Source organism: Onychostruthus taczanowskii, unplaced genomic scaffold, assembly GCF_017590055.1.
Source record: "Onychostruthus taczanowskii isolate IOZ18803 unplaced genomic scaffold, ASM1759005v1 scaffold80, whole genome shotgun sequence".
Taxonomy (NCBI): domain Eukaryota; kingdom Metazoa; phylum Chordata; class Aves; order Passeriformes; family Passeridae; genus Onychostruthus; species Onychostruthus taczanowskii.
In genome coordinates, this window is record NW_024505893.1 from 497,633 (window position 1) to 522,044 (window position 24,412).

Consider the following 24,412-nt stretch of genomic DNA (forward strand, 5'->3'; position numbering starts at 1 on the left):
AATGTGTGAGGTGGAGTGGAGTGGGTGACACACAGGCCCTGATTGTAGAGTGGAAACTCAGCTCCTGAGTACCAGTGCAGACTCTCAGTGCTGAACTGCCTGCTGGGGCTGACAAAGAAGGAAAATGGCCCAGTAACAGCCCAATGGGACTGTGTCTCAGGGACAGGTACAGGGAGGTGACAAGAAACAGCAGCATGGCCTGGCCTCACAGCTTCTAGGAAGCAGTGACAGAGGGACTTAATAGCAAAGATTTTCAGAAAGGTCACAAATGAAGACTCTGAAAGCCCTCTATTTGCCTCTTGGATTTGTGTATGCTTTTGACAGCCACAGCATCCTGTGGCAATGTGTTCCACGATTTCATTCAGGACTCCTTGAAAAGCACCTCCCATGCTTTGACTGAGCTGCTAGCCTGGGGATTTCAGTGGGTGCTGCCTAGTGCTTGGGTAGAGAGAAAAATCAATCTTTTTGCTACTTGCCTTGCAGGGAACTGAAGAAGAAGGGACTCTTGAACATCACACTGCTGGCTGAGTCCCATTCAGAAGTCCTGCTCTGTCGACTTCGTGAGATTTGCTTGGCAGTTACCAGCGAGGTGAGAACATTGCTCTGAATTGTCCCCCATACTTCATATCTGGCTTGTAGAGTAGAATATGTGCTTGTTCATCTCCATGTGTGCTCGGGGACTGCCTTCATTTCTGGTTTTAGACCTTCTATTTCCAATGTCTGTCAGCTATCTGTAGGATCTGTGTGTACATGCAGCTGTATTTACTGGCAGGTCCGGTATTTGACGCTTGTCTGTGAGTGAGGTACCATTGTAATGCAAGGCAGAAATGAGACACTAATGACATGATATGCCAGAGTCCCAGTCTCTGCCCAAGCTGTAATTGAACACTGCAAATGAGTCTGTAGACTTGAGCCTGAGTTTTCTGTTTCCTGCCTGAGTCCTTCAGCTACAGGTTTTGCTTTTTGGAACAGGAGCATCTGACTGTTTTATCTTTATGACTTGTGCCTTTATGTTTTCAAAGCAGCCCTTTCTTTCATTTGCTTGTTTTTCAAATAAAAGGGCCTAAAATCAAAGCAGTTGACGTTATAGAAGGGTTAAGTGGAACACTTACATTTCCAGTGGTGCCAAGGTGACTGGATTTGAGATGGTCACGCCAGAAGCATTCTCTATGTGCAAAGGCTGTTTTACAGAAGTTCTGAATGGCAGAGCATGCTAGACATCAGTGAATGTGGGCAAAGTGCATCCTAAGAAGCAGAGAAGCAAAGATTCTAATGTTGAGTGTAAGCAAGGCTGCAAACTAAAATGGGAGAGTTTGCTTTTTCCTGGTTACCTTTGTGGCTGTATCTCACAGCCCTCTCATTCTCAAGTTTTCTGCTCTTTAATATCAGCATTTGTGCAACTTGTTTTCACAAGACTCCTCCTTTTGGTCTGCTGGCCTCAGAGACCAAGTCCTTCAGAGCTGAGTCCTTCCGAAGCCAGGAAGTGAGAAACAGCTGCAATTCCTGGCCATGAGTGTTAAGCAACAGCACATTCTCCCTCCTTGCTGGGTATTGCACATGGTTTTCATTCTCCTGCCATGGCCTGTAGGAACTGAACTGCCTGCTCACTGTCATGTGAGCTCTTCACCTGTCTTGGAGCACTCCTATGACTTTCATGCTTCAAGCAGGGCTTCCTGACATAGGTTGCAGTTGCAGCAGTGTAATGTTGTGGCAGGGAAGTGTTCCACCTCACTGTGTGTAATTGCCAAGGTGAGGACGGGAGACATTCCTCTGAAACTTTTGGAATGGATATGGAGCTGCATGGAAGACTATGGCACTCTGTGGACTCTGTGCTCCTGATGAGATGTTGTGTCTGGTTGGTGTGTCTCTGCTTATAGTCTGTGATGTGTTTCCATTGCACCTAGATCCATGCTGAATTGTACAAGTTGGCTGAGGAGAAAGAGCAGAAGAAAATGGAGCTTTTGGGAAAAGAGATGAAGAGGAGACAAAATGAAAAATCTTTGCAGCTTCCTCCAGAGACAGTTGAGCCTGGGGATGCAGCTAAAGCAAGTAAGTGGTGGCTACACTTGTGGTGGTCCTTTTTGACCACTTGCACAATGTTGCCATCAGACTGGGGGGCTGTTCTGCTTGCACCTGAGTAAGAAGCTGCATTAGGATTTAATTCTGCTTCCCAAAGAAAAATACAGAGACATGAAGTGTCTTGCCCATGGCCTCACTGAGTCAGTAAAAGAATATCAGCTTCCCAGTAAGAAGCTTGCGTTAGGATTTAATTCTGTTTCCCAAAGAAAAATACAGAGACGTGAAGTGTCTTGCCTATGGCCTCACTGAGTCAGTAACATAATATCAGCTTCCCACCTCCACTTGTAAAGTCTTTCAGAGTAGGAAATTCTGTCTTGCAAAGTACACTGGGGCTTCAGCCTCTCTCCTCCTGGAGAGCAGCCTCCAGGGAAGGTGTGGGTGAAAGAATGCTTTTCAACCGGGCTGCAACCTGGAAAAAACAGAACTCCCTTCCTTCTGGTGAAAACTCCAGAGATCCTTCTCCTGCCACTCCCTGCTGAGGAGATGGCACGGGAGAGCTGTACTGAAGCCCCTGGCAGGGCTTCTGTTGTAGCCCCAGGAGCAAGCAGCATTCCCGAATTAATCCTGGCTGAGGGGCTCTGCCTGCAGGGCTGTGAGCGCTGCCCGAGGGCGGCAGCAGGGCCCTCGGGAGGCAGCACTCAGCCCGAGAGCATCACACCAGGTTATCTGCACTTTGGTAACTTCACCTGCCTGCCTCTGGAGCAGGAGAACAAAAGCAAAGGAGGGCATCACACCAGCTTATCTGCACTTTGGTAACTTCACCTGCCTGCCTCTGGAGCAGGAGAACAAAAGCAAAGCAATACTGGGTTTTTCTTGTTTCTTAGGGGAAGCGTGACTGCAGTTTGGTTTTAAACAAGAAGAGGGTAGATTTACATTAGATATCAGGGTGAATTTGTTTTTAAAGGAAGGGGATGAAAAGCTGGCAGGATTTGCCGAGGGAAGCTGTTGTTGTTCTATCCTTGAAGGTGTTCAAGGCCAGTTTACATGGGGCTCTGAGGAACCTGATCTAGATGAAGGTGTCCCTGCTCACAGGGGTTGGACTAGATGGTGGTTAAAGGGGCCTTCCAGCCCAAACTCCTCTGGGATTCTGTGATCACTGTTCCATGTTAGTGTGCCATTGTTGTACTTGAAGTTCTTTGGGACAACAAAGAGATGTTACCCAGCTCCAGCAACTTTTCTGGCCCTTTCCATTGTCAACCTCTCCAGCACTCTCCACTTACAAGCTCCTCTTTGGTCCCTGCAGGCTTTAGCCTACCATCTATCAATGGCACAGCTCCCAGTGTGCAGAGAAAACACCCTGGTGGTGCCATGAAGAAAACGGTCGTGAGAGAGCAGGACAAGGTGCCCATTCTGCCCAGTACACCCACCATCCATGGAGATGGCATAAAGAGATGTTACCCAGGTCCAGCAACTTTTCTGGCCCTTTCCATCATCACCCTGTCCAGCACTCTTCACTTACAAGCTCCTCTTTGGTCCCTGCAGGCTTTAGCCTACTACCTACCAATGGCACGGGTCCCAGTATGCAGAGAAAACACCCTGGTGGTGCCATGAAGGAAACGGTCGTGAGAGAGCAGGACAAGGTGCCCATTCTGCCCAGTACACCCACCATCCATGGAGATGGCAGCTTCCCACACAACTCCTCAGGTAAGCCTTCTCCGTGGCAGCATTTTCCTGAAGGGAATGGAGCACAAAGTGCCTCCTGCCTTAGCCAGCACAGCTGGGATCTTAGGTCCATAGTCTGTCCTGAGAATGAACAGCAAATCTACTTTTGAGTTACTGCAACTTGGTAGTCTAGGATATTTGAAGTCAATGGAAACAGAGGCACTGTCAGGTGTGAAAGGTCAGGTATGGCTGTTCCCTGGTCGTTGCTCCGAGGGGATTGAGCCAGGCCCAGCAGCTTGGTGCTGTCTCCAGGCAGCTGCAGGTCTCTCTCCTCAGGGACTTGCAGAGAGCCCCTGTCCTCAGGGCTGGGGGAAATCAGGGTGCTGAGACAAGAGATGCACCTGAGGGGTTCTCTCCTGGGCCAGCCAGTCCTGCTGTCGGCACTGCCTGGCAGGGAGTGGGAGCACTCGGCCTCAGGAACCTGCCGCTGGCTGTGGCACCTGTGGCCCATTCAACTTTTCCTTCTCATGGATTCATACGGGCTTGAGATGTTTTGTCAATACTCACAATGTGTCCCAAAATTCTACACAGACAGAAGGAGGCCCAGAGATGATAACCTTACAAATGTTAGGTGATATTGGTTGTCTTTTTGATGTCTGGGTTAGCACCCACTCACTGGTGGATGCTTCATTCTCCCAAGAAACAGCAGCATGGCCTGGCCTCACAGCTTCTAGGAAGCAGTGACAGAGGGACTTAATAGCAAAGATTTTCAGAAAGGTCACAAATGAAGACTCTGAAAGCCCTCTATTTGCCTCTTGGATTTGTGTATGCTTTTGACAGCCACAGCATCCTGTGGCAATGTGTTCCACGATTTCATTCAGGACTCCTTGAAAAGCACCTCCCATGCTTTGACTGAGCTGCTAGCCTGGGGATTTCAGTGGGTGCTGCCTAGTGCTTGGGTAGAGAGAAAAATCAATCTTTTTGCTACTTGCCTTGCAGGGAACTGAAGAAGAAGGGACTCTTGAACATCACACTGCTGGCTGAGTCCCATTCAGAAGTCCTGCTCTGTCGACTTCGTGAGATTTGCTTGGCAGTTACCAGCGAGGTGAGAACATTGCTCTGAATTGTCCCCCATACTTCATATCTGGCTTGTAGAGTAGAATATGTGCTTGTTCATCTCCATGTGTGCTCAGGGACTGCCTTCATTTCTGGTTTTAGACCTTCTATTTCCAATGTCTGTCAGCTATCTGTAGGATCTGTGTGTACATGCAACTGTATTTACTGGCAGGTCCGGTATTTGACGCTTGTCTGTGAGTGAGGTACCATTGTAATGCAAGGCAGAAATGAGACACTAATGACATGATATGCCAGAGTCCCAGTCTCTGCCCAAGCTGTAATTGAACACTGCAAATGAGTCTGTAGACTTGAGCCTGAGTTTTCTGTTTCCTGCCTGAGTCCTTCAGCTACAGGTTTTGCTTTTTGGAACAGGAGCATCTGACTGTTTTATCTTTATGACTTGTGCCTTTATGTGAATAGGGTAAAACACTGAGATGTATCCCTTGCCAAGCTTTACAAAAGAAACAGGCTGCATTGCTGGATATTCCACAACTTCACGGCCCACAGCATGTTTTCCCTGCATTTGTGTTTTCCCAGGGCTCTGCAGATTTGGGGATGATTGGGTGGAAAGAGCCTCATCCTTCTGCAGCTCTTTATAGTGGGTGCCCTCTAATGGGTCAGCATGAATTGTCCTTAATTTCTAAATAATTCATATGTAATCTATTACTTTAATCTTTCTCCAAGTAAATTCTGGGAAAGAAATTGAGCATCAGATAGTGCAGGGAGACTGAATTCTTCCCTTTTCCGTGCAGCCAGCCCTTCTGAACAATGCGAACTTTGTGTTTAACTGAGGACAGAACCTTCTGCAGGTGTCTGCAGCAGCAAGGAGAAGCCAGGCTCCTTCCCCCAGCAAGGACAGGGAACAGGCTGTGGCCAAGGCCTGGGCTGCTGCTGCTCCTCCTCCCTGTGCCTCAGGGTTTGCTTTCTCCTTCCCAGGAGCTGCTACATCCCGGCGCGGAAGTGTGCGGCCGAACTCCTCCTGTCCTTGGTGGTGAAAATGGGAGTCACGAAGCTCGCAGCCACACCCAGGGCTGAGAGGCTGGCACAGGTGGCAGGGACATTTGCTCAGGACAGTCACAAGGACACAAGGTAATGATCTTCATTTCACCTCCTAAAAGAGGAAAACCGTTTTGTGTCTGGCTTTAAGTTAAAACCAGAAAAGAGTGGAAACTCTCGAGATCAACCATACCCAATGTGTCTTTATCTCATTCCTCTTCTGCTGAATCATTTTGAGCCTGGGAATGAGCTGTTAAGCCTCAGCCTGTTCTTCTGCAGACCACAGAGGAACTGTATTATTAGGGGAAAAGTGGGGTTTTGAACACTTTGAATATGGGTGACAAAGAGGAAAGGGAAAGAGGAGAAAATGGGTTTACATTCACGTGTAAGCCCCCACAGCACTCTCCCTACTCTGCCCTCAGTAAAGCAATTAAGTGACAATAGTGCTTCTGAAGATAACAGAGTCTTTGCAAAAGAGACTCTAAGTCTCTTAGTAGTACCAAGAAAATTTCCAAATAAGGGCTTTCCACAAAAATTGGGCGACAAAAAGTCACCAGTTGCTTGCAGTTCAGATGATCCAGTGCAGTGGCAAGGGCAGGGTTGTGGAGGCTAGGAGAGGGTCAAGTCTCTGATGCCTGACTTCAGACAAGTAAATTCAACCACGGCTTTTTTTCATCCAGGTGGAGTCCTTTTTAGATGGGTCTTTCAATGAGAAGTCCCAGTCTAGAAGCAGGATGCCATTCCTCAAACAAGCAGTTCCCTTCCATGAGGCTTGGCGTGGCTGATTGTTGGTTTTCTTACCCTCAAAGAGTACCAAGTTTGAGTAGTAAGGAGCAAGACAATTCCTAAGCCATTTTGGTCAACAGGTGTCTCAAGGTGGACTTTTGTCTTGAGATTCCTGTCCTTCATACAGTTTGCTTGATGGACAGCGTGTTTGGTTTATTTCCCCCTGTGCTGCAATCAGCATTTAAGACAGGAATTTGGTCCTTGCTGTCTCTTAATGCCAGTGGCAGAGCCACTTGTACTGTTCTCCTCTGATAACAGGGGGGATTTATTTAGCTCTGTCATGCTCAGCGGTGGCAGGAAAGTGAGCACATGCCTCAGTAGCATAGCTAGCATCTTCCCATGCTCATGGAAGAGACAGGTTGATCCAAGAGGATTATTCCCAGTGTGTTTGTTAAGTTGGGCATCTAGTCTCTAGGGAAGCAAATGAAATGTGAATTCTGGGATGTCTGGCTTCTGTTTTTCTCTCTGTTACTGATTTTCTGGATATCCTTACGATATGCCCCTGTTCATCTGTTCAGATGCATCTGAGCTACTTTTGCAGATTGTCATGCCTGGTTGTAGAGACACTTCTCCAAAGTGATGAGTTTCCTTATTATAAGACACACATGTCCCATATGAGGAGGCATTTAAAGTTGGAAGTAGTGTCTCTCTTTCCCCACAAAGCAATGTGACCTGTGTGTCTTGGAAGCCATCTGAAGATAGATCAGATGCATCTCATCCTTGGTTTTCCTGAGTGAGCACTGGGAGAATGTGACTTGAGATTGTTTCCCGTAATGATTGTCACGAGGTCCACGTTGTTCTTCAGAGCCTCATGATTTTCTAGCTGGAAATCACATCATTAGGAAAGCTCCTCAGGATGTGTGGCTCACAATTAACTGAAGGTATTATCAGCAACAGGTCCTAATTTGGTTTTGTTTTCCAGGGCAAAGTCTGCCACTGATGGACACCGCCTACACCGTGCAAGAGCCCAGGTCACGTTACCTGCAGCAGTGGAAGAAAGGGAGCTGCTCCAGAAGCTTTACCATCTGCTGGAAGCCAAGGGGTTCCAGACACGGATGGAAGGAGTGGCGCTCCTCCTAGACCTGTCCAAAAGCAGACCCCAGCTGATCTCCACTAACATTGTCCAAGTATGTAGGATATTTTCATTGCTCCTTTCATTTAGCTCCTTTCCCAAGCCTGCAGAAGTAAAGTTAATTCAGTGTGTCTTGGCACTCCATCCTGGCTGTTTGGGACAGGCTGGCCCCTCTTATCCAGACAAATCAATTGAGCACCAGGCTTCAGGACAAGTTATTTCAGTCCAGCTGTATTTGTCTGGCAGGTGCCTATTGCTGCTGTTCATCAGATGACGGCAGAATTTTCTGCTGGTGTAACCTCTGCTGTCTCCTACTCCCAGTTGGGTTAAGTGAAGGGAATTAAGCCATTGAAAGCATGGCAATTATTCTCTAGAGAAAAAATGGGATTGCATGGGGAAGAGAACTATCAGGCTGGGTTGGTTTAAACAAATGTTTTTAAAAGGATACTTCTGTAAACTCCATCTTGTCTTGCACAGGTAAAACTCATTTCCATCCTCGTCCCTATTCCTCTTGGTAAAGATGGTGCTCACCCTTCTTGGGAGGCCTTTTTTTTCTCTTTGGAAAGGAAGAAAACAAATAAGGACAGATCCATCCTTTCTCCTCCCAGTAGCTGCTTTTTCCCTTTTTCCAGAAAAGTGTGCCTGTCATGTGGCTGTCAAGGGACTGAACCTGCTCAAATGAGAGCTGTACAGCACATTACATTTCACAAGTCCACCTGTTAGTCAGAGAAATGGTCTGGATGCTGGAAGAGTTGATCAGAGCCCTGCCCTTCTCCCGACACAGGTTCTGAGACAGACAAAATACAACTCCAGCCATAGTTTTAGCAAAATCATAGCTGACCTCAATACTTGAGGCAATTGTATAGAAAAATGGGCATTGTAAATATCTGCTTCCACACTTGTAAAGCAAAGGTATTCTTTTTAATTAATAAATGGAATTGATTTAATGATTTATAGGTGGAGAGAAACACCATAGGAACTTTTCTATCCCCAACCAAACCTCTTAAACGCAGATGAAAATCTTTCAAGCAGCATAAGGTTGTGTAACCATTCCAGTGAGTGGCCCAGAGGAAAACAGTGAAATTGTGCAAGCAAGGGCTGACCTGACAGAAAGGATCACTTTCATCTTTCACATTGCTGAGTGCTCATTTCTACATCCCCCCTTCAAAAAAGGTCATTTGAATCAAGCTTTCATGTTGTTTGTTCTCTTCACAGATTTTTGATCGTTTTGTCCTGAGAATCTCGGACACACATAAGAAAGTGAAACAGAAGGCGCTGGAGGTGCTGGCAGAAATCATAGGACTCCTGAAGGATGGCCTGAACCCGGTGATGGTCCGTTTGGTTGAAGGGATAACAAAGAACCTAAACTCAAAGGATCCCGGGGTTCATGCCGCAGCTCTGAAGGCACTGGACCAATCTGTCACTCACTTGGGTAAGGCTGAGCCCTGGCCTGGTTCTCCTCACCTGTGTCTCTCTCTCTCCGGCACAAGAGAACGCTGAGTGCCTTGGTAGCGGTTGCTGTCTGTGGAACGCTCCAGCTGACACCCACCAGAAGCTGTGGAGGTGCACTCCTTATGCACCATCCCCAACAGGCTGGAATGTGCAGCAGCATTTCCCAACAGTCCCAGGCACCCATGGCTCTGTACTGCTGGTCTGAAGAGAAAGTCCTGGAAAACAGCTTTGCTGCAATTCAGAGGCAAAGGGGTTTTGGAGTTTGCTTGGGCCCTGTCTGACTTGCCAAATGAACACCTTTGCTGTTGGCATGAAGGGACACCGGCCCATCAGAGCTTCTGCAGAGCAGCCACCTGGGAGGCTCTACATTATAGGCAGTAGCTGCCGGTTTTCCACCTTTCTTCTTTGTCTTCTTTTTTCAATGGGGAACTTAGGATTCATCAAGTTCATTTTTTATAACAAACGGGTCTAAATCCATCTGTCAATGATGCCTTGTTCCACATGTTGTTTTGCATGGGGCAAGACGGCAATGGCAAATACCTACAGAGGCAAGGGCTGCTGAAAATGCCTTTGCCACACAGATTGATGTCAGCTCTGAAAATGGAAACACCATAGGAACTTTTCTATCCCCAACCAAACCTCTTAAACGCAGATGAAAATCTTTCAAGCAGCATAAGGTTGTGTAACCATTCCAGTGAGTGGCCCAGAGGAAAACAGTGAAATTGTGCAAGCAAGGGCTGACCTGACAGAAAGGATCACTTTCATCTTTCACATTGCTGAGTGCTCATTTCTACATCCCCCCTTCAAAAAAGGTCATTTGAATCAAGCTTTCATGTTGTTTGTTCTCTTCACAGATTTTTGATCGTTTTGTCCTGAGAATCTCGGACACACATAAGAAAGTGAAACAGAAGGCGCTGGAGGTGCTGGCAGAAATCATAGGACTCCTGAAGGATGGCCTGAACCCGGTGATGGTCCGTTTGGTTGAAGGGATAACAAAGAACCTAAACTCAAAGGATCCCGGGGTTCATGCCGCAGCTCTGGAGGCACTGGACCAATCTGTCACTCACTTGGGTAAGGCTGAGCCCTGGCCTGGTTCTCCTCACCTGTGTCTCTCTCTCTCCGGCACAAGAGAACGCTGAGTGCCTTGGTAGCGGTTGCTGTCTGTGGAACGCTCCAGCTGACACCCACCAGAAGCTGTGGAGGTGCACTCCTTATGCACCATCCCCAACAGGCTGGAATGTGCAGCAGCATTTCCCAACAGTCCCAGGCACCCATGGCTCTGTACTGCTGGTCTGAAGAGAAAGTCCTGGAAAACAGCTTTGCTGCAATTCAGAGGCAAAGGGGTTTTGGAGTTTGCTTGGGCCCTGTCTGACTTGCCAAATGAACACCTTTGCTGTTGGCATGAAGGGACACCGGCCCATCAGAGCTTCTGCAGAGCAGCCACCTGGGAGGCTCTACATTATAGGCAGTAGCTGCCGGTTTTCCACCTTTCTTCTTTGTCTTCTTTTTTCAATGGGGAACTTAGGATTCATCAAGTTCATTTTTTATAACAAACGGGTCTAAATCCATCTGTCAATGATGCCTTGTTCCACATGTTGTTTTGCATGGGGCAAGATGGCAATGGCAAATACCTACAGAGGCAAGGGCTGCTGAAAATGCCTTTGCCACACAGATTGATGTCAGCTCTGAAAATGCCACACTGGGGGAATATGCCTGAAAGATGGAGTGTTGAAGAGGCAGGTCTTCAGGGCAGTTTCCACTCTCTCCACCTCAGCTGCTCTGTGAAGTCATGAACTGCCTGAGTCAGTGCCTTTCTGTGTCCCAATATGGGCTTCTTCCTTTTTGCTCTGGGATGCAGAACCTTTTCACTGCTTCCATGCGACTGAACTCTCGAGGTCCCTGATGTGAAATGTTTTCACATAGCTCTTGGCAGAGCAGACAACTTTGGATTTGCAAATGTGAAAGGAGAGCTTTTCTTTTGGAATTTTAAACCCTGCCAAGTAGGCTGGAAAGAAAGGAGAAAAGGATTCAAAAATCAGCAGAAATGGACGTTATTGTATAAAATGGAGTTGCCCCTGCCCTTTCCCTTGCCACTGTCCTTTCTCCTATGCCCTCAGAAGAGTGAGCAGAAACGTGTGTTTCACTTGTAGATGAAGTATCACTGATGAAAGAGCTCAGCCACCAATGGAGCCAACTGAGTGGCGAAGCTCTGCTGGCTGTCACGGAGCGTATCGCAGGTACGGCCTCCCCTTCTAAGCCAAGAGGTCTCCGAGGGAGTATTTACAGGGAATGCCTGTGAACAGACAGTAGAGTAGCTCCTCCACGTCAGGAGGTGCTGAGCTCTCACTGGGCTCTTGTCAAGTTCCATAGTGGCCAAAGTCTTTAACTGCATTTAAAGTCAAATGAAGTCCCATTTTTAAATGGGTACCATAACCCTTTTCCTGCTTAGCAGAAGTGTGTTCTAATACTGCCCTTTGCTGTGTGCCACGGAGCAAAGGGAAGAGCCAGATTAGACATTTGGCCCTTGACATCAAAGTTACAAAAATGGAATCATTGCCTTTATTAGAAATCTCTCAATTGCCTCTCTAGGGTGCATTTCCAAATCTTCCACGTGGGTTTAGACAACTTGTTAATTGCTTGTTATTTGAAACATCAAATAGAAGGCAATTTGATGTTTCATTCATTGTTCATGCAGAAAGAAATTGTGCAATAATTTAGTAAGGGTACAAAGTCTGCCACAGGTACAAGGCTGTGGTTGGAGAAATTAGTCCTGAGGTGTTGGTGGTTGTGTTTCAAGGATGATCAGCTCCTTTGCCCATTTCTGGGTCATGGGGCTGTGTGTGCTGTTTCACTGATCTTGGCCAGAGAGGCTTCCAAGAAGCACGAGCAGAGGTAGATCCCTGTTTGCATGCATAGCTCCTGATGGAGCAGAAAACTTTGGGATTGCAAATGTGAAAGGAGAGCTTTTCTTTTGGAATTTTAAACCCTGCCAAGTAGGCTGGAAGGAAAGGAGAAAAGGATTCAAAAATCAGCAGAAATGGACGTTATTGTATAAAATGGGGTTGCCCCTGCCCTTTCGCTCTCCACTCTCCTTTCTGCTATGCCCTCAGAAGAGTGAGCAGAAACGTGTGTTTCACTTGTAGATGAAGTATCACTGATGAAAGAGCTCAGCCACCAATGGAGCCAACTGAGTGGCGAAGCTCTGCTGGCTGTCACGGAGCGTATCGCAGGTACGGCCTCCCCTTCTAAGCCAAGAGGTCTCCGAGGGAGTATTTACAGGGAATGCCTGTGAACAGACAGTAGAGTAGCTCCTCCACGTCAGGAGGTGCTGAGCTCTCACTGGGCTCTTGTCAAGTTCCATAGTGGCCAAAGTCTTTAACTGCATTTAAAGTCAAATGAAGTCCCATTTTTAAATGGGTACCATAACCCTTTTCCTGCTTAGCAGAAGTGTGTTCTAATACTGCCCTTTGCTGTGTGCCACGGAGCAAAGGGAAGAGCCAGATTAGACATTTGGCCCTTGACATCAAAGTTACAAAAATGGAATCATTGCCTTTATTAGAAATCTCTCAATTGCCTCTCTAGGGTGCATTTCCAAATCTTCCATGTGGGTTTAGACAACTTGTTAATGGAAATAGAAGGCAATTTGATGTTTCGTTCATGGTTCATGCAGAAAGAAATTGTGCAATAATTTAGTAAGGGTACAAAGTCTGCCACAGGTACAAGGCTGTGGTTGGAGAAATTAGTCCTGAGGTGTTGGTGGTTGTGTTTCAAGGATGATCAGCTCCTTTGCCCATTTCTGGGTCATGGGGCTGTGTGTGCTGTTTCACTGATCTTGGCCAGAGAGGCTTCCAAGAAGCACGAGCAGAGGTAGATCCCTGTTGGCATGGAGGCTGGTGGGTAAGGAGCTGTGTCTCTCTCCCGGCAGTGCTTGTGGAATGGGTTCACTTGAGGAGCCCTGAAGTGGTCCAGCGCTACGCCCTGCCCGTGCTCCGGTCCTGCCTGGAGAACAAGGCGCTGCCTGTGCGAAGCGCCAACATCTGCACTGTGGTCACCAAGCTGGCCTGTGCCCTCTGCGAGGTGATGGGCAGCCAGATCATTAAGTGGGCTGACAGCACACCTCCACACGTGCAGGAAAACCTCAACAGCCTTTTGGGCTGGTGAAGGATTGATGTTCTCCAGAAAGCAGACAAATTTCTGAGTTGGACACCGCCGGATGTGGCTTTTTAGCTACTACAAGAATGACAAAATACTAAGGAAGGGTGTGCATCTGCATCTGCCCCCACTCTCTTATTGCCACCGCCCTTCCTAGTCATGACATGGGGGGCCTTAAGCAACTGCAGGCTGAGGGCAAGGTGAAGACCAAGCAGGGATCAGCCTGAAGCAACGCCACACTGATGACAACCTGAAGACCAAGCATGGATCAGCCTGACACAGAGGTGAGGTGGGAGCTGGGCCGCTCTCTGTTGGGAGGAAGGGTCTTGTGGCAGCCCAAAGAGGCTGTGCACATTCCAGGGAACAGCTGTGCCCTGTATGTGCCCCTGCAATGAGCTGTGCTGCTGGCAGTGCCCGTGGGGCTGTAGGGCTGCTCAGCTGTGGGGCAGGGAGAGCAGCAGGAGGGTGCCTGTGCAGCTGAGCCATTGCTGGAGAGCACAGGGCTCTGGGCTCCTGCTGTCCCAGGGCAGCCCAGAGACCTGGCTGTTCCTGTGGCAGCGCTGGGGGAGGTGGGCAGGGTTTTCCCCCTGGCCTGCCTCAAGTGTCTGCTGGCAGGAGCATGTTTCCTTGTACAGCTTTTTAGAAGCTTCCAAGGAATCTGTCCCATGAAATGCGGAGCTTCAGAAGCTTTAAGTTTGCATTTCAGGCTCTGTTAAACTTTGTGTCTCCATAGATATGACTGGCTACAATCTTCCCAAGAAGTTTTCTCTGGACATTTCCGATATTCTCTTACCAAGAAAGTCCTTGCCTCCAGTCCAGAAGAGCTCTTTCCTCCAAGATCAGGAAGAAGGTGCTGACTGTCCAAAGAATGTTTTAAGAATAGGATTTAGGCTTTAGGATTATCAAGAACAGGATTCATCAAGAATAGGATTCATCCAGAATAGGATTCATCAAGAATAGGAGTTAGGATTTGGAATAGGTTTAGGCTTCATAGTTACAGATGTATCTATGTTCTGATAGTTTTGAATAAATGTGTTTGATTGTATATTTAAATTTTGATGACGTATTTTAATTGTATATAGTTTATTTTGATGATTTTAAAAAACTAAAAAAATAAATAAAATTTAAATAAATCAAAGAAGAATGTGAGACCAGGATCTCCTAGCCTAGATAGTATGGGAGTGCAGCTCGCTCCATTTGGCAGTGTCTCACCACATCCTTTCCTCACTGGGATTCTCCTCTTCCTCTTTTGCCATGTTTTCTTTGTGTCATGCTTTGTGTGCTGCTGTTTTTAACTTGTCATGACAGCAGGGTCACACATTGACATGTTTGGGGAACAATGGATCCAAAAGATCCTGTATAGTCAAAAGTTTTCTACCTAGATTAGTTCTGTGCTCACCTCCTGCTCACTGCTCTGCAAGTGTGGCTGCATTCCCAGATGGCATCCACATGTTTGACATCAAGATGTTCTGAGGTTCCACTGCCTCTCCTGGCCTTTTGGATGCCTTGGGAGTGGGTTTAGATCACTGCTCTCTCCCTGCCGCTAAGGTGTCTCACAGCCAGTGCTGATCTCCAGCCATGTCCCCACAAAGCCATTCTGCAGGATGGCCAAACCTGCTTGTCTCAAGGCCCTCATTTCTGCTGCTGCTGCCCTTCCCTCCTACACTTCCCCAGCAGCCTTTGAGTCCAGATGCTGCTGCTGAGCTCTCACGAGGGTCCCTGCTCTCCAGCTCCCACACATCCATCATCTCAGCCTCACTGCCATTTAGGAAGTTCAGCAGAGCTCCCTGCCCTGCTGCTCTCTGCAAGGTCTCTGCCTGCCCAACTTGCTCCAGGGCCCCCATGCCATGGCCAGGAAGGTGGGAAGGGGTAGCAGGGGTAGAGATGCACACCCATGCTTAGCAGGGGTAGAGATGCACACCCATCATTTCTGGCCCAGCTAGAGATCCAAACCAGGGCCTGTTCAAATTAAACTGAAAGGGTCAGTTCCTGTCAGGGATACATTGGGCCCTTTCTCAGCAAAGCTGAAATCAAGTGCCCAAGCCTTTGATTGGTCATTCAGCCTACCAAAGCTGTTGTGCATCTGCCTCCTCCTGCACCCCACGGCAAACCCAAAACAACTGCAAGTCCTGGCCCTGCTGCAAAGGCAATCGTGGGTCTGGGCTCTGGGCTGCTCTCTCCATGGCCACCTGCCATCGCTTCCCTCTTGACACAGCCTGAAGTGCAGTGTCCAGCTGAGCTCTTCCTTGGCTCAGCTGCTTCCCTGGGCCCACACCACAGGAAAAGTTCTCAGAGCTATTCCTACAGCACATGAACTGAAAGTCCACCACACAGGACTTCGCTTGGTCTCCTTACCTTACATCCTTTTTCCTCTGAACTCAACTCCTGTTTTTTTCTTCTGTCATCATCATAGCTGGTGCCATTTTTCCCACTCTCCTGCTCTCTGCTGCATGTGGGGCTCAGAGGAAGGAGAGCTCCTCCAGATGGGAGGCAAAGCTTTTGTGAGTACATGCATATAGGAAGCCTCTAAATATTGCCAACATCCCTAGTCCAGTAACTAGGACTCTGAGTGCTCCTGGAGCACCAGACACCACCTCTGACCCGACCTCGAAACACTGGGGGCTGAATTTGTTTCCCATAGAAAAGGGCCAACGTTTGTAAGAAGGTGCATCCTCACCTTGAGACACCCGGGCTGGGAAAAAGAGCTGGCCCCAGACGATGTCCTCATCGCTGACAGCCCCCGGCCACGGGCTCCGTCAGGAACCCCCGCTCCTCCACGAAGCACCAGAGCTCCTGACAGCGCTCCGGACGCTCCATGACCAGCGCCAAGCCCTCGGGCAGCTCGTACCAGTCCAGGAGCCGCAGGACGCCGCGGAAGCCGGGGCACGACACCTTCCACAGCAGCGCCAGCTCCAGGGACACAAGGACGCCCTTGTGCTGCGAGGGGACCGCGATGCCGTCAGCGCGGCCGATGCTGCGCCGAGCCTTGGGCCCCCCCGCTCGGCCCCGCCGCTGCTCGCCATGGCCCGGCCCGGCCCGCCCCGCCGGCTGCTCCCGCGGGCCCCGCGCACCCACCAGCCGCGCCCGCTCCCAGATGCGCTCCCGGGACACTCGCTTGATGGCCCCCTGCAAGCCAAGGCCAGTGGCGGGGGCAGGTCGCCCCCCCCCGCCCCCGCCGCTGCTCGCCATGGCCCGGCCCGGCCCGCCCCGCCGGCTGCTCCCGCGGGCCCCGCTCACCCACCAGCCGCGCCCACTCCCAGATGCGCTCCCGGGACACTCGCTTGATGGCCACCTGCAAGCCAAGGCCAGTGGCGGGCTAAGTTCGCCCCGCTCCGACCCGGCCCCGTCTCTTACCGGAGCGCCGTCGGCGAGCCGGGTCCCGGAGTAAACGCTGCCGCAGCCGGCGCTGCCCAGCACCGGGCCTTCCCGGTAGGGCTGCTCCAGGGGAGGCTTCTCCGCCCGTGCGGGCGGCACCGCGCTCTCGCCATTCTGCCCGGGGCACCCGAACGCTCCGGACGCTGCTGCTCGCCGAGCCGCCCCGGACTGCGGCGGCTCGGGGCCGGCGGCCGAGCTGGCGAGCGGCGGAGCTCGGAGCGGGGAAGGCGCCGGGGACGGGGCGGGAGCCGGGCGGAGCCGCGGGTGGGGCCGGGGCCGGGGCTGGCCCAGAGCCCGCGCCAGGCGCAGCCAACAGACCGTGCTGCTCCGGCAGCCGCAGAGCGAGCGGCGCCTCCGGCGGTGCCGCAGCCAGGACCGAGAGAGCCCGGCGGCGGCGGAACCTCGGCGGGCCGGGCACGGGGCGGCCCCGCCGAGGGGCGCCTTGCGGGACGCGGCATGAGCCGGGCTGGGAGAGGCGGAACACGGACGGAACGGCACAGCACGGCAGGGGAGCGAAGGGGGGGATGTGAGAGGGAAAAGGGGACGGAGAGCGACCATAAAGTCGAGCGGAAAACCGATCGAGGGACGCTGCTGCTGATGCTGCTGCTGCCGCCTCCGCGAATCCAACGGAGGAGCCGCCGCGCGCCCCGCGGAACGAAAGAAATTGACAAAGAAATAAACACCTGTGAAAGAAATAACAGAATAAATCAATACAGAAATGAATAAAAGTGTAGCATGTAGCTTTCTTCTTCCTTGGGTGAGATGAGGCATTTCCCTGAGAAGAATTCCCTCTCCTGATGGTTGTGCCAGAGTGGACTGGAGTGGAGCACTTAATTTTCAAGTAGAAAAGGGAAATCGTGTCAGTAATGTCATCTCTTTTCATCCTCTGTTGAGACAGTTGCAGGCTGCCAAAAGACAGAGTCTGCATTGTTGAACTCAGTCCCAAGCTTCTTCTTCTGCCAGGGGATGAGAAGTATCCCAGAATCATGGAGTCATGGCATGGTTTGGCTTGGAAGGGAGCTGAAAGATCACATCGTTGCAACCCCCCTGCTGTGGCTGGGGACCCCTTGCACTAGGTTGGCTTATCTAGAGCTCCATCCAGCCTGGCCTTGAACACTGTCAGGGATGGGGCATCCACACCTGCTCTGGGCAACCTGTTCCAGGAGAGTCTTTTTTCTGAATCCCTCATCTAAACCTATTCTCTTTCCAATTGGATCCATTCTCCCGTGCCCTGTCTCTTCCTGCCCTTGTACAAAGTCCCTGTCCAGCTTTCCTGTAGGTTGCCGTCAGTGGAAGGCCACAGTTTGGGCAAGCCTAAGCCTCGGTCTGTTTTCCAGGCTGAAGAAGCTGAGCTGTCTCAGCCTTTCCTTGCAGGAGAGGTGCTCCAGCCCTCCCAGCATCCCGGTGTCCCTCCTCGGCACCTGCTCCAGCCCATCCATGTTCTTGCCGTCTGTGCTGGGGATCCCAGCAGTGCCGGATGAAGCGCTGCAGGTGGAATGTCAGTGGTGTGGAGGGGCAGAATCACTGTCCTCCACCTTCTGGCTGTGCTGGTTCTGATGCAGCCCAGGATATGGTTTGCAAATATCAGACATCTCCGGGGGAATCTTTATGCAGTTTTGTGCCCCAGCCCCAACACTTTCAGACATGTGGCTGTGACAGCCGAGCATCCAGTTCCCCCAGAAAGGCCTTATTGGCAATGCAGGGTGAGAATACACAAAGTTTCTCTTAAAATTCCAGTGTTTTTTAGGGAACCGTGAAAAAGGTAGAATAGACTGTATTTTTTATGACAGTCTTGTATCCTGTGGGCTCATATATTTTTGTGACTTTACTGAGACTGCATTGCTACAGCCACATAGATTTTCACAGAAAATCATTTCTTAGCTGTATTCCTGTAATTGGGCCAAGAAGGACCAGATGTTCCTTTGAAACCATCTTTTCATTCAGCTGTAGATTTTCATGCTCCTCTGCATCTGAGTTTTAGACTAACCATACAGATGTACAATCAAGGACTGCTGAAGGTATAATGTCCTTCTCAATCATTTTCAGACTTGCATTTCCACAGGTTCAGTCTTATTTGAACTAGGACTTGCAATTCCCATTTGTTTTGGTGGGAATCCAGAATTTCTGGCCTGGCACAGTTCCATTCCCTGAAGGCCCTGCTAAGCAGATATAAACATATACTGAATTTGTTGTATGACTCTAACGTCCATCTTCTGTCTACAGCATCACTTTGCTTTCACAGTCTTGATAAGTTTATAAAATCAGGACTTGGAAAGAGCATGAAATAGTTCTGCTTTGGGTCCTTGCATCATCATTATATTTGAAGAACTTTGCAGGAGCAGGAGCATCATCTCTCTTGCCAGTATAAAGGCTGTTTTATTATAGTTACAGCATGGGTTAGTGCTTTTTTAAAAGCACTGTTGCCAGCAGCAAATGGTTTGAAGTTTTACAAACGTTATCCTGTTAAGTACATGTGCAAATTTGCTGAAGTTCCTTTTGTATTGTTTACAGAAAGTTCCTTACCACTTCCAACTTTTTTTCCCTTTCTCTGCTCATTAATTTCCACCTCTATTCCTAAGTATCTGCCATGTATTACAGTACTTCTGACAGAATTCACTTCACCTGATTCTAAGGTTTAGGTAGTTCTCTTTCTGAAATACAGAAATAAATTAATTCCTTTGAAATACAGGAGAAATACAGAAATTCTTTTGAAATACAGGACAAAGAAGGTCCTTAGGCTGACTAAATGTAGCAATACACAGCTCCAGCAGAGAACACAAGCACCATAAGGAAGACTTCTGGGATTGTTGTCCTAGGAAGAGCAGAAAAGCTCAAGTGTGCACAGTCCAAGCCTCAGGGATCTCCAGACACAGGGATCATGGGAACATCTGGTTATGTAGAGGTGCTGTATGTGTCTTTCCCTGTTTATATGTTGGACCCAGTTCCTACTGGTTAATATATGGTCAGCCATGTTTCTCACCCTTTGATCAATATTAAATATTTAATATTAATGTTCAATATCTCTTCTGAACATCTGCAAAGGCATTTAGTACAGCTGTTGTGGAGAGTGACATTTTTCTCCACACTGTGTCTCCCACAGAAGAAGTATTTTTTTTGCAGGGGAAATAGTACTGCCTCAAAATTCCCCATTTTCATTTGCAAGTCACGTCCATTTGCAATTCACACAGGTGCCCAGGGTGGGCTTAGGATCCAGCAGCTGTTCTTTTAGGCACTACAGCTGGATGTGCAGCTTTCCTTTCTCGCCCTGGGCGAGGAGGGAACTGAAGGGTTCATGAACTGCCTGAACCCTTGCCCTCCGACAATCTTCTGTAGAGAAGGCAAGCAGAAAAACAAGTGAAAAAAAGTGCTTTTCCACCAGGGGTTCCTTGTGAGCAGGCAGAGCCAGCAGCGTGCAGTGACAAGCAACCTGTACAGATCCTGCTCCACCAAGCGTCTGCAATTGGGTCTGCAGAAAAGACTGGGAAAGATGAAGAGGTTTTGCTGTAATCCCCCCTGCCCGTGACTGCAAAGGGATCGTGTCTTTCCCTGTCCCGGTTCAGGTGGCACGGGAACAAACTGCCTCCAGGTACCAAAGGAAAATTAATTGAAACATTTGGCTACAGCGCTGGATGGTGTTCTGAGGAGAAAGATGATGATATATTGTCATAATGGGAATATGTCACCTACACACACCCCTCAAAAAACGCAACTGGAGCACCAATCAAGCTTGGCAATTTCAGGTTTTTCTTCTAAATCTTTCGTCACTCCCACGATGGGGCACAAAATATTTTTTTTATGATATACCATAACATTGCTATGTCTTTCATTGTTATATGCTAAAAGGTAGAACAGATGTTTGAAAACAAAACCTGTCAAAATTGTCAGTGATTAAGATTTTAGGAAATATTTAAAATGTAAAAGCACTATCAAAGTGTCTTCTTCTATTATTGACGATCTTCCCCAGGAGAAAACAGTTATTGCAGACAGTGCAATATGTTCTCCATCCTCACACTGGGGAGGTTTTACACACACTCCCCAAAACAGCTTTCTTGCCACAAGAGACAGGAACTGTGTCTCTGAAAAGGTTTTCTTGAGCTATGGTAAATATAATTTAAGCAAACTGTCATTAGCAGTGGTAAGGAACTTTCTGTAAGCAAAATTTATGCAAAAGGAACTTCAGAAAATTTGCACATGTACTTAATAGGATAAATCAATGTGGTTTTTTTATCAGACATCACCATGAATTGGAATTAAAATGCACTACTTAATTTTAGCATAGGCTTGCTTGTATTAAAATGAGCTGTTTCAAAATCAAATTCACATAAACTTCAGCATGTAATTAAGCTGAAGCTATCACTGGTCAAGATCTGTTGCTGAAAGGCCTCTGAATGACATTTCCACCACCTTGTGCAGCAGCAGATAAAGCTGGAACACACAAAACCAGGGCAGCAGTAGCATCTCCCAGTGCCCGGGATGAGCAGTGACATTGTGCCCCCTTCATGCTTTGTAAAACACCTCCTGCAAACTCCTGCAGACTGGAATCCTCACTCCAACGCTGACCAGGGCTGGGGGAGCTGGAAGGGCAGCTCTTCCCACTCTGGAGTTTGCTTTTTCCACCTGAAGATGTACAGGCAGTTCAACAGCTGTTTTCAAAAACTTACTGAGCACATTCCCACATCGACATTCCCACCTCCATGCCACTGGACTGGCAGGGAGCTGTACATTGGTGACTCCTTGCAGAAGGAGGTTGCCCTGAGTGCTGTCATCACCCCACTCAGAGGTGAGAGGTGCTTCCTTAGTCTGAAGCGTCACCTTGGCTTTGAGCAGGAAAAGGAAACCCAGGTAACCTGACTGTGGTGAGAATTGGTAACAGTTTAGTTAATCAGAAAATCATATTATTTTTGTTGAAGACGTTTTCATATTAGAGAGGAAATTTGGTCACGCCTTTCTCGTGGTTACAAAGAAAAGGTGGCAGGAAACACTGTTCTGCCAGTGAAATCTGTTTAAAAAGCTCAGATACACGTCAAAATCCCAAAAAATATCTTTAACTGAGGCCCAGTGAATGAGTTAGGGCCATGCTGTGCATGGCAGCATGTCCAAATGACAAAAATCCAAAACTTTCTTGTGAAAAATGCGTATTTTATGATTGCCCTTTTGCAAATATTAAAATTAATATTGTATGTGTTATGTTAGAAAGTTATGCTGTATTAATTTTCTTACCCGGGGAGCGGCTGGAAGGGCTGGGGGGATGCCCCGGGGCTGGGCACTGGCGGCACCGGAGCGGAGCCGCGGTTTGCCGGCTGTCAGCCGGCGGTACCCCTGTGCCCCCGCTCCTCCTGGAGGGCGCTGACGGTGAGGAGGGGCTGGCACGGCGCCTCACCTGTTCTGCCGACCTGCAGGAACAGCTTTTAACAACAAAAAAATCGGTTTGGTCTTCCCCTGTGTTCTCCTCTCTTCCCCTCTCTTCCCTTTTGTCTCTTCCCCTCTCTTCCCCTCCCTTCTCTTCTCTCTCTTCCTTTCTCCCTCTCCTCTCCTCTCCTCTCCTCTCTTCCCCTCCCTTCCCCTCTCTCCCTTCCCTTCTCTCCCCCTCTCTCCTGTTTATCTTTTGCCAGGCAAGAAGTAACAGTTATCCCAGTGTTGCTTGTGCAGGTTTATTGTGCGTGTGATTAAGTCCTGTGTAATTGTGGTTAGTGTGTCCGTGTCTTGGTAATAGTTTAAAGAGTAATCTACACGTGTCTGACCTAATAAACAGTCTGTTTGTGGCTAAGTTAAAAAAAAAATTCTGTTTACAATTTTCTGTTTAGGAATTTTACGGAAAAATCACTTCATTGTGACTAAAGGCAGTAGCTGTAATAAGGAAGTGCTAGTGTTTACTTTGCCTTTCATTGCATAAGGTAGCTGATGACTTGTAATACTTTTGTTCACCATCTGTTATAGCTCTTCTGATCTGAGTACTTTGCAGATTCTTATCTCTGCCCTTCAGGGTCATGACAATGAAAGACTGATGGCTTGCACTGGTCCCTGGTTTTGGAGGAGAGCATCAGCATCGCTGAACGTGAGAGACTGCTCCTCCTGCCTTCAGCCTCTCTTGGTGTTCAAATCAGTTGAATTTCCAGGGCTCTGTCACTGACCCAGAGTATTCACTGGGGCTGCTCTGTGCGAAAACAGTGGAGGAAATTCCTGGGCCTGGCCTTTTTCTGGCTGGTAGCCATGGCAGAAACTCCTGAGGACAGATGCTTTTCTCTCCTGCCCAGCAGCTCTTCTGCCAGGGAGATGAGGCTGCCTGGCTCCTGGCTGCGGTGACCCATAGTAGCATCCTGCCAGTTTGCTGTTGTCTTCAAGAGCTGGTTTAATGGCTTGGCTTTTTGGTTCGTAGTAACAACTAAATTGCTGTAATTATAGCTGGAGTCCTGGTAGGTTGCTTTATTGAGATTTGTGGCTGCAGGCCATGTAGGATTAATCACAGAGACACAACTGACTACGGTTTTCTGTTTCACGGTTGGTGAAACTTTGCCTCAGTGATTCTCTGATTCTCTCCAGTGACTGACAGTTGTCACTATTCAATATTGTGTAGATTAAGAAGGATTCTGAGTAGATGATTTTTTAGGTTTGGGGTTTTTTTTTTTGGTAAAGCTTTTGGGTTTTATTTAAATTCTTGTGGTTTCAGCAGTGTCTAAACTAGGTCTTGCAATTTGCAGGCTTGAAGTGTGAGTTTGCTTGTCACCTTATTCCTCCTGCCTTTTTTCTTTATTGTGAGTTCCTTGCAAGTTTGCTTGAGGATCAGAAATATGGCCCTTACTTAAGTCATGCTTTTAGGAGCTTTAATTAGGTTGGCTTTTGCAGATGAGTTCCCATTCTGTTCCTGTTCATTCCCAGCTCCTTTTGTGTGAGCTCTTTCTCAGCTATCACAGAGATGCTCAAGTGTCTGCTGACAGTACTTTTAATCTTGTATTGTTGAGCTTCCATCTCTTGAAGGACAGTGGACAGACCAGGCCAAAGGCTGAAGTCTTTCTGTAAACTAGAGGACTGCCTTTTATCCACACACCCTGCTCTCAATTCCAGATTCCAGGGGACACAAGATTGGGAGGTTTTTGCTTCCTCAAGACATGTTAAAATAGGAAGTGCTTAAATCCTAATGCCTAGTTCTGTCCTTGCTGTTCTCACTGATAATCCCAAAGGTTACCTTGATGCTGACACCAGTACAAGTACATGTGTGTAGCTGCCCACTTGGAATTTCTGTGCTCTGGGAAGTGGTTCATATTTCCTACTGTCTGGATGGTTGACTAATGAAGGACAAAAGAGTGGAAGTGGTGCAGGGATTAGTGCAGCACCACCAGGCACTGTTTGTCTTTATTTGACTGATCCTGTAAGGAGCCTGGCTGGCTGGGCCAGTGAATGGTTCAGAAAAGCTAAAATTAGACGTGCTGCTTTTCCAGTTCAAGGCTAGGATTTGTTGAGCTTGGCTCTCTGCTTTTCTCTGAAAACGTCTGATTCCTGTAAAACTTGTAGGGAGCAAAATACGATTTTCTCCCGTGGAAGAAATTTTTACTTATTTTATTGTGTGTTTTTAATGAGTAAAGAGAAAATACTTAATTTCTTTTGTGTTCTGGCATTTGAGTTTCAAACCAGTGCTCAGTGAATCAAGCAGCCATTCATTTAGCTTCCTCTGTGTTTGTTGTTTTAATGGAAGTTTTTAATAAAAACTTGTGCTGGATAGAAACCATTGCCAAAACTAAAGATCAAGTTTAAAAAAACCCCAGCCAAAAAAAACCCGTGTTTCTC

The 24,412-nt window shown here is 48.3% G+C and overlaps 1 long non-coding RNA gene across 1 annotated transcript in view; it reads left to right on the plus strand.

Moving 5' to 3' along the window:
• LOC121346401 overlaps positions 1 to 3,457 on the plus strand; it is a 7,677-nt gene extending 4,220 nt beyond the window's left edge. The window contains exons 2-3 of the long non-coding RNA XR_005954073.1: positions 1,905 to 2,049; positions 3,323 to 3,457. This is a non-coding gene — a long non-coding RNA (uncharacterized LOC121346401). The remainder of the gene's footprint in view (positions 1 to 1,904; positions 2,050 to 3,322) is intronic.
• The last annotated feature ends 20,955 nt before the right edge of the window (positions 3,458 to 24,412 follow it).